The sequence below is a fragment of the Mustela putorius genome, unplaced genomic scaffold, assembly GCF_011764305.1.
Source record: "Mustela putorius furo isolate JIRA1106 unplaced genomic scaffold, ASM1176430v1.1 tig00000281_pilon_pilon_pilon, whole genome shotgun sequence".
NCBI classification, from domain to species: Eukaryota; Metazoa; Chordata; class Mammalia; order Carnivora; family Mustelidae; genus Mustela; species Mustela putorius.
The window spans coordinates 2,315,939-2,326,544 of NW_025421343.1; positions in this window are offsets into that span (position 1 = coordinate 2,315,939).

Sequence of the window (10,606 nt, forward strand, 5' to 3'; positions counted from 1 at the left end):
TATTCTTTTGTCCTTGGAACTAGAGATTTTATGAAGCTGTACATACACAGTTTCATATAAAGTATGCATAGGTCCCTTTATTTTAATTTTGCCCCTTAAATCTGATGGCTCACATTTCCTTTCGCATCAGAGAAATTTTCTTCTATTATTTCTTTTATTATAGAAATAGCAGATTACAGAAAATCATTCACAAACTCTTTAACTGGAACCTTTCCTTTTGGAATTTTTTGTTCAGTTTGATTGAAATACAACTGGCATGCTACACTGTGTAAGGTTAGAGTGTATGGCATAAGGACTTGGTTTGCACATAATGTGAGATGGTTACCAGTATGTTCAGTTAATATCCATCACCTCGTATAGTTACAAGAAAATAGAGAGAGAGAGAGAGAGAGAGAGAGAAAATGGGTTTTTCTTGTAATGAGAACTTCTGAGATGTACTCTCTTTGCAACTTTTAAATATACCACACAGCAGGGCAAGCTATAATCGTCGTTTTGTACATTACGCCCCCAGTACTTACATATACCTGGATGTTTGCTTTTTTGGACCACTTTCCTCCAATTCCCCTCTCCCCACCTCTGGTGAGCACAAATCTAATCTTTTTTTCCTATGAGTTTGTTTTTAAGATTCCACATATAAGTGAGATCATACAGCATTTATCTTTCTCCGTCTTCATTAGAAACTTTAAATGAGTACACAAAATCTCCATTACCGGTTGGCTCATAATAGGATCAATAAATATATGTTAAATGAATAATAAATGAATTGATAAATGCATCTTTTTTCTCCTTCTTTGTTGCCTTCCTCATATACAAAGCTTGGGTCACCTGAATTCTCTGTTTCTTATGTTTTCCCTCTTCTCTTTAGTCCTTTTCTAGTAGGTACTTGGTAGAAATTTGCAAGCTGGTTTTCTAATATTGTTTGGTTTCATGCTTTTCATGGTTTATACATTTTAAATTTTCTAGTAGTGATTTTTCATGAAAAGGCATTTTTGTAATTGAGATTATTCTTTTCCTATAGGTACAATTAAGCTTGCAGAAACTATAAAGAAAGATATAATATTTCTTTGCATTTCATTTTGCTTTCTCTTGTTTCGTGCAGTAACTGTGCCACAGAGGAACATCTGTTCAGTTTCCTTGGTGTAGCTGTCCCCGGGTAGCTAGCCTCCAAAATGTGCCCCCCACAAAAGCCCCACCTCCTACTATCCCTGCCCTTGTGGGTTCTCCCACAGTGAGCCAGGGACAACCTGTGAGACCGATAGAGTCTTGCAACAGTGCAGATGTGATGGTGTATGACTTTCAAGGCTAGACCGTAAAAGGCACCTTGGCTTTCTCCTTGTGCTCTGGGATCTCTCACTCTTTGGGAAGCCCACCATTGTCATGAGGATGCTCAAGAAGCCCAGCAGAAGGGCCCACCTGGGAGAGAAATAAGGGGTCCTTCCAACAGCCAGTGCCAACTTTCCGCCTGTGTGAGGGAACCATCTTGTAACCAGGTTGTCTAACCTGTCAAGCTTTCAGTTGACAGCAGCCCAATCGACATATTGGAGGACTACCCTCATGAGAGACCCCAGGACACAGCCATCCCACCATCCCTCTCCCAAGTTCCTGATGGACACAGATCGTGAGAGATCATAAGTGTTGGTTATTGTGTTAGGTCACTAGGTTTTGAGGTAATTTGTTAGGCAACAAGAGATAACCAATAGAGTCCCCTTCTTTTGAACTACTTGCTCATTTCAATAAACGTCACTTTCCCTCCCTTTATCTAGTATTGAGATTTGAGATCCATTCTGCTGGAGAGCATGTGGGTCTCTATTCAACTCTTCCACTCCTTGGGGAGGGAGAAGAGAATGTCTGAGCTGTGCATAGATTTACATTTCCTGTGCAGAGGTCTAGCTGTTCATGATGAGCACAGAGGTTTCTGCCCTTTGGTAAGTCCGATGGAAGGGTTTTTTGTTTTTTTTTTTAATTTTATTTATTTATTTGAGAGAGAGACAGTGAGAGAGAGCATGAGAGGCGAGAAGGTCAGAGGGAGAAGCAGACTCCCCATGGAGCTGGGAGCCCGATGCGGGACTCGATCCTGGGACTCCGGGACCGTGACCTGAGCCAAAAGCAGTTGCTTAATCAACTGAGCCACCCAGGCACCCGGAAGGGTTTTTTGTATGGGTATATTTGAAAGCTGGTGGTAGCAGGGGCTTCGCCCTGCTCCCAACCATTACAGCCAGCAAGCTCCCCACGGTGAAGCCACAGTGTTGGTCTTCTTGCTCACTTGGTCTCCCTGACCCCTACATCGAGTCTCCAGGGACAGTTCCAGGTCCCCATGAGTTCACACTGCAGGACATTCAAGAACCAAATGACCCCTTTCCCTCCATGAAACCCATCTGCCCCCATCAAGTTAGCTCTGCAGACCACAGAGTTGAAACTACATTCTCAGTAGAAGCATGAGGGCCAGAACAGGAATGAGGAGCTACACAGGAAGAACAAACTTTGGGAGATAGTCAGGCATCATCTTGTAATGTTGAACACTCACACTCACGTATCTTACAACCGACCTCTAAAGAAACTCTGGAATTTGTTCATCAGGACCCAAAAACATTCATAGCAGTCCTGCTTCTGGTGGGGGCGGGGGGACTTGGAAACAATCCAATGTTCACTTACAGTAGAATGGGTAGATAAATCAAGATATGTTTACCATGTATAATGAGATATTATATCATCGTGAAAGAATGAACTGCAACTCCACACATCAACGTCATCTTGCCAAATCTCGAAATTCATAATGTGGAGTGGAAGAAGCAAGTGGATGAGGAATGACGCCATTTACAAGATGGCGGGCGACACGAAATACTGTTCTGCTTAGGGCTACATTTCAAGGCCGGAAATAGAATAATAAACTCAAAATTGAGAAGGATGGGATGAAAGGAAGGCGCAGTTGAGGCGAGTGTCCCTGGGTGGGGGACAGGCCTGGCAGACTTCATTGGCTCATCCTCAGGGCTGGTTGCAGGGCACTTGCTTTACTGTTATTCTTTAAACCTCTACACATATTTACTTGCTCTTCACTATGTAAGAAATACTTCACAAGGTGACAAATCGAAAAGAAAAGATTCTAGTTCTAAGAGCTCCATGACTCAGGTCTTTCCAGGGGCTGTCCTTCTGGCCTGGACATTCGCTCCCCTCTTCCACCCTCCATTAGAGTCCCAAAAGCAGCTGCGCCTCCCTCTGCAGAAAACCTCACCTCTTCCTCAGGGTCCTCAGTCTCTAAAAGCCCCTCAGTTGGCCAGATTGGCACCGGGTCAGCATCTCTTGGGCCTGTGCTCATCTTGTCCCTGGACTGCCTTAAATACGAGGCAATAAATTCCTTCATGTGTGTGAGCTAGTATGAGTGGGATTTCTGTCACTTGCAACTAAAAGCATCCTGAATAATACATACGGTTTGTTCATTAAGCCTTTCTCAGCAGGTACAGGATCTGTTCTGACATATATAGGAAAAAGTTCTGAGAATTTTTTTCTAGATCCTTCGAGGGACTGGTTTCTGAGTAGAGGACTCATTCACTGATTCAGTTGTCGGGGCAGCAGAGGCCACTGGGCAGCTAAGCTGGCCTGAGAGCCAACACAGCCAGGTCTGTCCAATAGCTGGGGCCTGAACCAGCTGGCTGGTTACGCGCCCCTCAGCTTTCCTTCTGGGGCCTCAGATGCTTCACCTGTTAAGTGGGAAGTTTGGACCAAACGAAGCTCACATTTCTTTTTAACTTCACAGTCCCAAGATTTCTACTTGTAAACATTTACAGAGTGTGAGGCTCCCTGTTGAGTGACAAGGTACTTTGGTGCCGAGGGTAATCTCCTTGAAGAAACAGGGCCACACAACACACAGTCAGAGAGCAGCGCCAGGGAGGCTGAGTCACACACCCAGGTCCCCGGCACCGAGGGCACCATACACAGACACAGAGAGAAGTCACCTGTGGAGGGGGTGGGAGCCGGGGATGTCCCCTGGAGCCAAATGTTTTGTGGATTCAGAGAAGGCTAGAAGGTTCTCCCTGCCTGTTTCTGGAACAGGCCTGAAGTCTCACCTAGAACCAAGGGTGGGCTTGGGAGAGGCAAGCCTCAGGGGTCCAGATCTGGAGGAACATGGGCAGGTTGAACGCCACCTCCAGCAGGGATGGGAAGCTGTGTGGAGCTGCGGAGTAGGAGAGTCAGTGAAGCAAGCACACTCTGGCGGGTGCCTGGCGCCCCCTCCTCGAGCATGAGGCGCTCTTGCTGGATGCAGGGGTGAGGGTCCCCCTCAGACCTTCTCCAGTGCCAAATGTTCGGTCTGTAGAAAGCTTAGGGTTATTCTCACAACAGGCCTCCAGCAGCTGTGCTGAGTGTGACCCTGCTGGGCGCTGACAACCCAGGGCAGGCCCTGCTAGTGGTCCTGTGCCCGCTGCCCCGTGCCACCTTGCACCTGGTGTTTAGAAGATTTGGGAGCTGGTGGTTTGTGGCTGGGCCAAGGGAGAGAGGTGGGAAATAAGAATGAACTTGTTCTTAACAGATTCTCCTCTGCTTGGCATCCCAAAGAGGGAGCTGACTTCCAGCAGAGTCCCCTCAAACTAGCCCCACAGCCTTTGGTCCTTCTCCCACATGCCATGGCTGGCCTGGCCAGATCCATGAGAGCTGCCCCCAGATAAATGGGCTACAAGGACCCAAATGTCCCTGCCGGACCCATATTCAGCTGCCCCGGAGAGCCCAGCAAGCGGGTACAACCTGGTCCGTGTCTTCCTTTTCTGGACTCCAGAGGAAAAGAAGTTTCCCTGTGGGACATTGCCACCTCAGATTGGCTTGAAATCCCATTACTGAGACAGGGGTTCTGCCGCAGTCTCCCACCTGAGTCCCCGAGGGCCATTAGCCTCGCCACAGTCATATAGGTCAGAGCTGCAAAGGCCCACGAGCACACCTGCCCCATGTCATCCCCACAGCTCCGCACCCCCTGCTCCAGCAGCCAGAGAACCCCCAGCCCTGGGAGCAGAGGCCTAGATGCAGGCTGGCATGGGTTGCCTCAGAGCACAGCTGCCGGCCTCCACCGGGAGCCAAAGTTCCCCTCCTCAGGAACGCAGATTTCTCCAGAGCGTGTCCACTCAGAGGCTTACTCTTTAGCTTGAAAGTGTGTGTTGTGTCTCATTCAGACAAAATGTGAACTCCAAGCTCGTGATGGGACTGTTTTTGAACCAAGCACAAAAATTAGTGCAGCCCTCCCAATCTTGGGGCGTTGAGAAAGCCGGGGTCCGGCAGGGGCTGGGGAGGGCTCGAGTGTCATTTTGAGCCAGCGGTGAGGATGGCTGTCCTGAGCACAGGCAGGGTTTGCATCAGGCTCCAGAGCTGAAGGAGGCCCACGTCAGAGCCCTGCAGGCAGGCTGCGGCCTCAGGCACAGGGAGCAGCCTGTCCGAGACAGACTCCCCGGTGCCCCTTGCTAGGGGAGGAGCGGCCGGGGAGACAGAGGTCCGTGTGCTTCCCCCGGCCCTCACCCCCTCAGCGTGTTGTGACAAGGAGGGGCAGAGACTGGGGAAACCAGTCAGCCATTCTTCGTGAGTCAGGTCTTTGGCAGGCAGCCCCCAACCCCAGGGCATCTCTGACTCAGCCTGCTGACTGACAGACAGAGGACTGACAGACAGGAGGCAGTGAAAGTGCCGGGAAAGGGCGGGACTGAGAGCAGACTCTACTCCCAGCTTCCTCAGAAAGCCTGTATGAGGCGCCCCCTCCAAGGCCCAGCCCTGTGGTGCCCTCCATGTCTAGCTTCCCTTTGCTCCTACTCCTCATATCTCCCCCCCCCCCAACCAAACCTGAGAGGTTAACCAGAGGCATGAATCCTGAGGGAGAGACCAAGGCACCCCCTTCACGGTGGTCACCTAACCCCAAGGAAGACATCAGTCTGCCCTTCAAAGGACAGGACACTCCAGTGAGGGTGGGGTTGATGCTGAGGGCTGAGGAAGATCACTTCCTGGCCCTCAACCCTTCCACACCCTGCCACGAGCCCCACCCCACAACCAGTTCTCTAGGTGCTGCTCACCACCGCTGTGGGGCCAGCCCTGACCCCGAGGTCGTTTTCTTAGGCATGTGTGCCTCATCGGCTTCCCCCACCCTGTATTCATGCCGCTGGTTTGGCCCCTCAGGACACACCTTATGCTCACTCCTCCACTGTGAGCCCACACATGCCCCAACTCTTCTTTACACTCGACTGTCACTCCACCCAGCCTCCCAGGTGTGCATCCCAGCCAGCCACTGCCGAGGAGCCCCCCAGGCTCATCCTGAGCCCCGGGGCCACCTAAAAGCCAGAGGAGGAACTGCTGCAGGGAGCTGTTCTTCCTCAGGCTACCTCAGAGCCTGAGGAAGGGACTGTTAGTCCTTTTGTTCAGCTCTTTCCCTGCCACCTCTCGGGAGGAAATAGAGGAGGCCAAGCCTGGCCTGACAGCTTCTACACCAGCATCCCTGGCTCACAAGGCAGCCATCCCTCCCGAGCCGGGAGAGGCCCAGGCCTCCTGCAAGCTGCACACGGGGGCCCTTCCTGTGCCTCCTCTCACCAGGAGAAAACCCCAAGAGACAGCAGCTGTTTGAGTATTCCAGCTGTCTAGCTGTGGGAACCTGGACAAGTTACTTAGCACTCTGGACGTCAGTCTCCTCATCTGTGAAAAGGGAGAAACAGGGCCCAAGATAGACATGAAGATGAATAAAGACTATCTCTTCTTGTTTGACTATTATTGACCCAATGCAGAGCCCTGATTCGCAAGCACCCTACACATCCCTGGGTCCCTTTGGAAAGTTCTGGATGCTACAAACTCTCACCCCCCATGAAGGCACATCACACAAACTTTATAAATACAGCATTAGGGGCATCAAGACCCCCACAGCCTGCCATGGAACTCAGGTTAGAAACTTGCTCCACTCACGCAGTCTGGGGCCGAGCTCAGGGCTCAGGGCTCAATCTGAGGCTTGCGATCGTGGTCACTCGGCCTGCAACACAGGGCTTTTTCTGTACCTTTGAACGTCTATTCTGGGAGCAGCAGCCTCAGTCTGTGCAAGCCAGAAAGGAGATCCCAGGTGGCTTTGGTCCCTAATCTAGCTTGAGCCTGGAGACAGCCGAGCCAGAGGAGGTCAGTGGGTGTGCATCTCCCCCTCCTGCACATCCTGCCCCCAGCAAGCATCTTGGCACAGGCAGCTCCAGGCGGTGTGGATGTCCTCAGACGGACATGGTCCCATGCGAGGCTCCTCACCTCTTTGTCTCTCTTGCTGAAGCCAAATCTCCTGTCTGTTTTTACAACAGAAGTTCTGTATACCTAAAATGCAACAGGCCTATCGAAATAGTGCATACGAAGATACCGACGTCTAGTACAGAAAACATTTTATAAGCAGACACTATTGTAACTGCCTGTATCACCGGGGTCAAGAAAGAATATTCTTGCTTCGTGGCTGTCCAGGCAGAGCTCTCAGGTGACTCGAAGCTTCCTGCCCCGGGTGGACCACACACGTGTGTGAGTAGGACAGTGACCACCTATTTCATTCTGGCCATTAGGCTGTATTACATAGCAAAGGTGAAAGGGGCTGGCAAATGCGATTAAAGCTCCAGATCCACTAAATTTACATTAATCCGAAGATGACCCTGATGTAATCAGAGGTCGGAGGTCAGGGACAGGAGAAAGGGCTGAGACGCCATCCTGAGGCCTCATACAAGCCAGCCGCTGTGTGGTCAGGGGGCCACACAGCAAGAGTAGCAGGTGGCCTCCAGGAACTGAGGGCCTCCGTTCCAGAGCTTCGAGGATCAGAATTCTGCCAACAACCCTTGGGTTCTCGCCCAAGCTCCAGGTGAAAATGCAGCCTCCTGAGACCCTGGATGCAGAATCAGCTGCACGGGGCCTGGACTCCTGACCCATGGAAACTGTCAGACTCTGACATCTGTCTCCAAGACCCACATGCAGAGCGACTCCAGGTAATCCCCGGATGAAGTGGCCAGTCGGCTCGAGGAGCTTCTAACAACCCATTTTCCGGAGTGCTTCACCATCTCCCGTTGCCCTCACCATGTGAGGGAATTCCCATTGTTACACTTTCTCACCAGCACCCCTGCCCCTCTCGTGCATTCCTTCACCAGGCACCAGAGGTCCCCCCAGGGGGGAAAGGCAAGCACTCTGCCAGCCCCGAGACTTCTCCAGCTGGAGTTAGCCCCTCTCCAAGGAGGCTCTGCTTTGTGTCTCCTTTAAGCCTGCTCAGTCTCATGCAATGCCTGCTGTTTTGTGGATGAAAAATGAAGGCGGAGATACACTAAGTTCTTTGCTTAGTAGAATTGGGCTTAAGGTCACATCAGACACCAAAGTTATTTGTGCGACAAGAGAATTCGGGGTCTCCTGAGTAGACATCAGGCCCTGACCTATTACTTGAGAATGGCAAGGATTGGGGTGACTTGAAGAAGAAGCCAGGGCTGGTGCTCTTCCAGACAGGCCATCTACATAGGACCATGTGGGGGGAAAAAAAAAGGAACTTCTTCCTGCAGGAAGCCTTCCCTGATTTACTCTATCTGAGAAACTAAACATCAGACTTGAAGACCCACTGCCAAGGAGCCCCTGGGGCTGTCACCCTAGAGAGAGGGCAATTCCACACTGCTCCCCTCCCCCCACTGCTGATATCTCCAGGACAATCTTGCTTTGCTCTTCCAATGGCTTGAGGTTCAGGTCTTCCTCGGAGTCCGTGACACAAACTGGCCTCCTCCCTGTGAATTCCCCTTTGTGCCAAAGCTACTTCTGTTTAGTCTCTTGACACAGTAGAAAGAATCTGAACTGAGCTAACGGTGGTGCAGGGAGGAAGCCTAGAATCCAGCACTTTGTTTTGGGGTTGGGAGAACAGAAGCCCAAAGAGGGAAGGCTGGTGGTCGTGCATCTCTCACAGGTGGAGGGTGATCGAACTTGGGCCAGACCTCAGCCCCAGGCTTCCCGTACACGGTTCGACACACACAGTGTCGACTCTGAGAATTGCAGTGGGGCTCCCCACCCCTGCCCCCGCCCCCAGCAGCAGGCGGCTTGAGCTGGGAGTCAGGTCAGGCAGAGGAGAAGAACGAGGTGTCGGGGGAGATCTGGGAAGGAGGTGGGTGAGAGTCAACTGCAGCAGGGAATACAGATTTGTACTTGGAAGTCAGCATTGCTTTTTCAAACTAACTCCTGCCCGAACTGGCATATGGAGTTATTCACAAGTTAGGGAACTTCATCGAGACTTGAACGATGAACTTAAAAAAGAAGAGGCGTCTGGCTTATGACGAACACAGGTGTGTAGGTTGGGCCTCAGGTCTGCACAGCACATTCAGCCTCTGTGGGTGTGAACACCTTGGCAGGTGTCACTAGGTGACAGCCTCACAAAAAGGGTTGATCCATCTTCCCACCACCAAGCAGGGGGGACACAGCAGAAGGGCAGGTTAGAACTTGAGGATGATTTCTATTTTGCTAACTCCGAAAGATATCCCAGTTTTTTGTTTTTTGGATTTATGGGGGGTTTTGTTGTTGTTGTTGTTTTTGTTGTAACTGGAACGTGGCTTCATGGACTTTGCTTGGGTAGGGCCTTGTGGTCTTGAAGTTTGGTTGGAATGGGCGGTGGTGATGGATGAGGTTGGGTGCCTCCTCTCTACCCGTGCTCCAGGGCCACCCATCAGAGGTCCTTCCCCAAGAATGAACCCGGGACACAGGTCCGGCCAGAATCCTAACGGAGCGTTGCCATGTGAGTACCGCGGTACCAGGTCAGGGCAAAACCTTCTCGCCGCACACCCTCAGGGGGTTCCAGTCACAGTGTGTTCTATGGCACACTCGGCTCAGAGGGGATCCAAGCCTGCGTCCCAGAGGAGGAAGCTGTGGGAAGGAAGGGCTTACCAAAACATCAAGCCTGCACCAGGGAGGGCCCAAAGAGATGGAATAAGTGTCTTCTGGGTCGCCAGGGTCCCCGGGGTGGGAGTGGGGGTGGGCAGAGCAATCTCTTCTGGAACAAGAGAGGTCACGTGAGAGTTGAGGCGCTAAGCCCACGTTCCTGCCCGCTGTTTGGTCCCCCGGGCTCCTATGCTGTGCTCAGCCCTCCAGAGCCTTGACCAGGATGGCCGGGCCCAAAGACTCTGAGGCAAGCCTGGTTTGTTTTTCCTTTAGCCCCCAGCACAGACACACAGTCATTCTCCCACTCTCTCACTTCCCCTCTAAGGCACGTCAAAGCCGCGTGGGCTGGCTCTGACCCAGTGCTGTCTCCGGCCTCACCTGCTTACCTCACACTGCTGGCCCCGAGGCCACGCTTTCCCCCGCCCCATTCCCGGCTCCTGGGCCCCGGCCACCCCGGTCAGCCAGGCCCAGCCAAGACCAGGCTGTTTTGGAAAAGTGCTAGGAGGCGGCAGAATGTGCGGTCTGTGAGTTCCCTCCAAACCGGCGCCCCGATCCCTGGACAAACAGCGGTCATGCTGGCCTGTCCACAACAGCCTGCCTTCTCCTTCCAGCCCAGGAGATCCCAGGGGGGCAGGAGGCCGTGTGGGGGACCTCAGTGACCCGCTGGGCCCACGGGGGAGAGGCACCAACTGACCGGGCGATGACAGGCCAGCCACCCGCCTGGCGGGGCCCTCCCACCCGGTGC